This window comes from Diadema antillarum, unplaced genomic scaffold (genome assembly GCF_040938485.1).
Source record: "Diadema antillarum isolate AM-2024a unplaced genomic scaffold, OU_Dant_1.0 seq00000696_RagTag, whole genome shotgun sequence".
Taxonomy (NCBI): domain Eukaryota; kingdom Metazoa; phylum Echinodermata; class Echinoidea; order Diadematoida; family Diadematidae; genus Diadema; species Diadema antillarum.
Window position 1 is genome coordinate 756,451 of NW_027271601.1, and position 7,272 is coordinate 763,722.

Sequence of the window (7,272 nt, forward strand, 5' to 3'; positions counted from 1 at the left end):
TATGTTTACATTGTGTTACTACATTGTAGATGATTCAATCTATGACTTGAATAGTATGTTAGCATTGTGTTAATAGATGAATTCTTGCTCTTGAGTTTTGTTTGTCACTTCAAGAAATAAGACCATTCCTTATGATTTGGCTTTAAAAAGAAATACCAGGTACTGTATTGGTGTATCAGTGGCAGTGTTTCCATCTTTATCAAACTGCTGATGAACATTCCTTCATTAAAGCATTGTTTTTAAGTAAGAACAGATGAGAGGACTCTTTTAAATTCCATGAGATCCAAATTGGCATTTCTCTTCTCTATAAACACCTCAGCAATACCCATTGTTTACATCCCCCAGAGTTTAGTAGGAGCAAGTTTTGAGCAATATATGTAATAAAAAAAATAAAAAAAATAAAGAATGTAGTCTTGAAAGTTTTGAGAACTCCATGTACTAATGACAATACCCCAGTAGGTCAACAGAAGTATTTCTTAGGTACGTGTAGATATCAGTGATGTTATATTGTATTATATTATTCAGAAAATATATATTTTAAGAAACTTCCATGTTTAATGCATAGATGCAATGTACTATGCAATGTACTACATTGTATAATTATTACACTTACTATACAATCAGTAATGTACAGACAGTATGAATTAGTTCTGATTTTTTTACACATGATACATCTTTGTTTTATTCAAATGTGGCCTCTTTTAAAGAGGTCTATTTACAGCTGTATATTGTCAAAGAACAGGGGGAAAAAAAGAAACCAACAAAATTATCATGTGCGATTAGTGACAGTTGGTGCTATTTTCTTTGTTGACATAAACTGCCACATCATTACAGTCACTGTGCCCACACCCAGGATTGTGATACCAGATGTTTTCACTGAAACATTTGCCATTGGCAAGGTAAAAAGAGGCATGTATCATAAATAACCTGACATTGTGCATGTTGTTGATTACACTAACATTTTACATCCAAAATGCACAGTAAAACGAGAATGAAAAAAAAACCAACAACAACAACCAGAAGCACAAAACAGTCTTATTCATTGAGAAGACTTTTTCCTGTAAGTTGTATGACAGATTTCTTATATCTTTAATGTATTTAATCTCTGTCGTCTTTTATAGTGTGATATGTGAGTGGAGAAATAGGTCATAATTTATTGCATTGCAAAGGAGAATAATGTACAGTTTGAAACACATAACACTAGGAATTGTGATGTATCAGAATTTTGCGTTACAGCTAAAAAAATTCCAGAAAAAGTTCCAGAAAACTTCTGCAGAAAGACCCGTCATAACTAAACCTGAACTGGAATGTGATGATTTGGACATGTGTACCTGTATACCTTCAGAGAAATTCTTGCTGAATAATTGCTGCTCATAGTCTGGTAATATAACTGGAAGACCAAGAGCTCAATTGGTATAATATTTTGCTTTCTTCATGTTGCCATGATGACACGGAAACCACGCATACAGTATTTGTAATGTAAAGTAGTGTACTTGCCAGAAAACAAACAAACAAACAAACAAACAAACAAACAAACAAACAAACAAACAAACAAACAAACAAACAAGCAAACAAAATGGAGCTGGTACTTGTAGATGGTTGATTAAAAAAAAAACTTCAAAACAAAACAAAAAACTCGATATGTGAGATTTGTCATTTTTGCAGGTACAGCTGTAGTTTGAAAATTTACACAGCTTATCTTATATAAATTGTCAGTACTAAAGCTAGACTGGCCAATTGATCCTTAGTATACCTGACATGGATTTTTGAAATACCCTATCTTATCTTATAGTTCTCATTATCATACTTGTCATACTGCTGTGATAATCATAAAATGTTAGATGAAAGTCTCCTGTGTATAGTGATGAAAGTATGATACAATGGAGCAATGTATTACAATGGTTATTACTCTACATCTTCCAGAGCCCAGTTGCATGAATGTGAATTGTCCGTGATAAGAAGTCTGGACATCAAGGCCATTTCAGAATCAGCTTTTTGGGACCAAGCATGATTGAAAGTTGCATAAAATTGTCAAATTTAATAGTTCAGTAGCAATATTCTTTGTCACAGAGGCGAGTTGTTGAACAAATTTGTTGGTGAATGTATACAAACTACGTACGGCAAACAAGTCATCATATTGAACTAAATGAATCCATATGATGAATAAATGGATATGTCATAATAAAAAAGGAAGTGCACAAAAATATAAGTGTGACATATGACAAGCTTCAGATGTCTTGATAATTTGCTGCTTGTTCTTGATTTGATCTATTCTCAGCCTCATCTTCCTTCATGTTCTGTATCTAGACCTGTAGGGACTTTTTGTATTTACTTGTTTCTTAGTTTGGACATTGTTACAGATATTTTCCCTTGTAGCCAATATCAGATGATTATGAATGTTGTTCATCACATCTTGGTGTAAACACCAAATCAATTCTTCGGGTTTCTTACAGGGTGTAGAGTATTTTGCCTTTGTGGAAAGTGTATTCTGTATTCTATTTTTACAAAGTATCTTAGTTGGTAGTGTGTGTGTAATATCCTTACAAAATTATATCAAGATATTTCATGGCAGAGTTAGATTTTTATCAGAAAACAATGTATATAGTAATTATGCCAGTATTAATGAACAATATTTTTGTAATAAATTACATCACAACCATGACTTGATGCAGAGCGGTTTGTACTCCGTTCTTTTTTGTACTACATGTACTGCGCCTTGAGCACATTAGTTACCAGGGTATTTGGAAATGGTGCATTATAAGTACCCTATATTATTATCATTATTATTATTATTACATTGCAATAATCCTGTTATTTTGATTCAATAAATTGTTCGAATAATGAATAAGTTATCAATAACTTTCCTTTGCTTCCTTTTCAGACATGTTCATGTTACAAATACATGTACAAACATTGTACTCTGTAATACAGGTACAATCTCTACATGTATTTATATCTGAGTTCAGGTGTGTGTGTTTGTGGGTTTACACTCGTATGTGTGCTCGATTTGATGCAAAGGATGTTAAAAAAATGTATTTTACATCAACCGTTAGGCTTGTTCTCATTAAGATTAGAAGGAAGCCCCCCCCCAAAAAAAAAAAAAATAAAATAAAAATAAAAATAAAAATAAAAATAAAAATAAATAAATAAACAAATAAATAAATAAAATAAAATTTTTGTTATAAGGTAACACCCCCCTTCAGATTTTTCTTTCTTCGTAACTTATGAAAGCATCTATCAAAATTCAGTACATTGTACCAATACTGTAGCATGGCAAAACCTTTCTCTTGTCACTAACTTATCAAAAATCACCTGTTATACATTGTACAGTGTACTAGAAAATGTGACAGGAGCAAAATGTCTTAAATCTAACCAGGCCGGCTTTTTTTGGTGTTCTGTGGCCGGGGAGGCGTTGATTCAACCCCCTCCCCCCCAGATCTCGGCCATCGATCGCGCAATCGCCATGAAATTTGGCATGTGCATTACCTGTGGCGTATTCTACCAAGCTATACAAAAAGAAATGGAAATTTTTGTCATAATAATTATGCTAATATATGCATAAAATCATACATTTTGCTCTAAGTCAGAAATTAAAGCTCCTAGAATCCTAATTTTTGGTGAAAACATTCTTTGTAGCATTCCTAACAATGTACTTGAAAAAAAAAGATTGGTATCAGAATCAATTTCTTATGTATTTTATTGTTTTATGAATTTCTTATGTATTTCTGTTTTTTCGACCTTTTGTTTTATCATCTTTTTTCGCAAAATTTATGACAGAACCTATTTCAAGCATAATTATGCGAAAATTAATTAGTTTCAGCCTATGAAAGTGAAAATAATCATAACTTTATGAACTAGAAAAGCACTCTGAGAGCGCAGACCTCCGCCAAGCATGCAGCTTATTTCCACCACTGATCTTGTTCTCCCAAAGAGATATCGGTGATTTCCACCCATGTATGTGCTGAAAGTCGCCTGATTTCCCAATATAAAAGCCTTTGTTACATCATAAACTTTCAGCTGCACAGCGTGCCTAACCCTAGTAGAAACTAGAGCACGCACTGTAGTGTGCGCATGCAAACCTCAATACGCGCAGCCTGAACTCCCAAGTTCATTGACCCTACCTGCCATAATGTCAAAAATCCTTCATAAATTCCCCAAAAATTCTCAGATCACTACCAAAATTTAATCGTTTGTTACTTGTGTCATTCTAAACTTTTCCTGCAAGTTTCATCCAAATCCGTTAGCTACTTTTTGAGTTATTTTGCACACGGACACGAACGAACGAACGAACGAACGAACGAACGAACGAACGAACGAACGAACGAACAAACCAATGGTAACGAAAACATAACCTCCTCCCTTGGCGGAGGTAATAAGAAGAGAAAACTCCATTTGCATAGACTTTATAAACAAAATCACGTTTTTGAGCCATTTTCGGTCTGACAGGCATGTATAAAACATCATGCAGGGTCGTAACGGTATGCGCAATTTTCGCGAAAATGGTGTCAAAAGATGCCCGAGACTTGAAAGTAAAAAGTCAGAGAACGGCGCAGTCAAAAAATTTCGCGTGGCGGAGTAGTCACGAAAAATGTCGAGGGGGGGGGGTCGATTCACCCCCCCCAGCCTTTTTAGGGTTAATCCTGTAGCCACAAAAGCAGAACACGAAAGGGAATTAAAATGAGAATGCAAGCCCAAATAGTTGAGAGATGAAATATTTGCCCAACTGCCTTGACAGTGGATGGTCTTAACTATACAACAATAACACAATGCTCACACACAAACTTACCCTAACCCACCCACACTGAAAAGAACAGCAAACATACAAACAAACTATTGTCAATCACATCCAACATGCAGCATGTTTTATTTCCAAATAACATTACATGTATATCAAGATCATATCAACAATGGGTAGAAAATGAATGTAAATACAACTATGTGCAGCTGCTCTTATTTTGTTGTTGTTGTTTTTTTTGTGAGTGTAGACTGTCGGAGGGTATACTGTATATGAAGAGTTTGTTTGCAAAAACCGATAAGTCCATATTTGTCAAATGGAGATACATATGTATTTGCGATTAAAGGTCAAGAAAATATATATAATAATAAGAAAATGTTTGCTTCTTTTGACCATAACTTCAAAAATATACCTTTGTGCTTATGTAGTGACTAATACATCATTTAAAAGGTATTATTTTGTACTTTATGACAGAGAAAATCTTCAAAAATGGACTTATCGGTTTTTGCAAACAAACTCTTCATATGTCATATACAAAACAAGTACACAACAAGAACACAATGTAATGACCAAAAAAAAAAAAATGATTACACCAATCAAAAAAAAAAAAAAAAAATCAACCAAAAGCAATCAGTCAAACTAACATGTGTATTGACATAAACATCACAGAGGTCTGAAACAAATCATGGCAAATCAGATTTTACTACAACCAATCTGTAATTACCACCCCGGAAAAAAACCCCCACAAAAACAAAAACAAAAACAAAAACGAGAGACAGTAAAATCAACATGTAATAGGACCTACCCAAGACATGTTGGCAAAGTTCACACAAACTAGTGATAATGGAAATCTACAATTAAACCAATGCAAGGAACTAAACAATTATTCCATGTCATTAAATATACATGTATGCATTAAGCATACATGTACTGTATCATCAACAATGTAGAGATCATGATTGTCAAATCACATTACGTGGGTGAGGGAGCATGCACTTGAGCATCCAGATTTGATCTAATTCAAAGTACAGTACAAGTATTACTATTCAAAACTGTTTGGATCATTTTCTGTGACATCTATAAAATCAGCAATATATATAAAGCTGTACATGTAGTTCATTTGTTATCAACACATTGCCCAATGTCCTTCCTTATTTGTTAAAGCGTAGGGCATGAGAATGCATTCAACAACTCTCCATTTCATTCCTGACTGTGATATAATAACCAAAGGGACATCATTTCAAAATGTTATCCATGAGTGTGACATGCCACTCAGTGAAAATACATGTATATGTAACTGCTTCAATATCATTTAGTCTGATATGTGCCTTATTGACTTCACTATAGATGTACCAATTCTCTAGAAGCAAATATCAAAATGTAGAAGGGCTCATATCTTGACAAAGGAAAATGGAGGCAATGAAAGCTACAAAATGGCAAGACACTCTGATTCTTAACTTCATATAGTTACTTTATAAGGTAGACTCAATACAAATGAGTGACAAATGAAGCTAAGACATCTAAAACCTATAAAGGATACATCCTATCTCATTGAACAAAGACTAATCTAAGCTTCCTAGAAAATATGCTTCACATCATTTAGATTACGTTGAGAGCAGAATGAAAACAAAAATAATAAAGATGATCGATTGAATAACCATGACATTATACATGTACTGTACATAAGTATCATGCTTAACATTATTTAGATTGTGATGAGAGCTGAATGAAATATAAAAAAATAATAAAGATTATCGATTGAATAGTCATGACATAAAACATGTACTGTACATAAGTATGCGTACTGATTCAAGTGAGGAAGCAGGGGTGTACTCAACCCAATGAGGACAAGTATAGAAAATAGAGAATAGTCAGGCAGATGTCTATGGGAAGTGTGTTACAGCAAAATCAGTCTGTCCTCAACTGCGTAAGGAGATGACAAATTTATTTACTTAGTACACTGTAAGGTGATTCTAAATACTGCTGATAGAGGATACAAAACCTTGTACTGTATTTGTGTGCTGTTTGGTGATTGGCTAAGAGCAGGCAAATATCCACTGTACATTTATGCAATGAAATGAAAACGTGTTTTTTTCTTTTTTGTACATTCAACTAATAAAAGTGCAAGAGAAAAGTTCCTCAGCTTTTGAGGACAATCAGTCGTAAAATAGCATGATTGCAGTAAAAGCTATATACATTTGTACACTCTTGCACACTTGGCATTACCATGGGAATGAAATTATTTTTGTCAATGCAATAAAACATTGATGTAAATCATTCCTGTATTATTTAGGCTAGACTAGGCACTTCTGATAGAGTAATTGATAAATCTATAAGGTATATATGACATGTTCATTCTGAGGCACTAAAAAAAATATCACAAATGCAATAGTACAAACAAATGAAGCATGTATGTATCCACACACTAACCTTGGTCATTTCAACATTCACTGTTTTGATGTGTATCTCTAAGCATTTGCCAATACATGTACACTCTTTTCATAATACCTGAAGTACATGTATAATGTATACTCTTC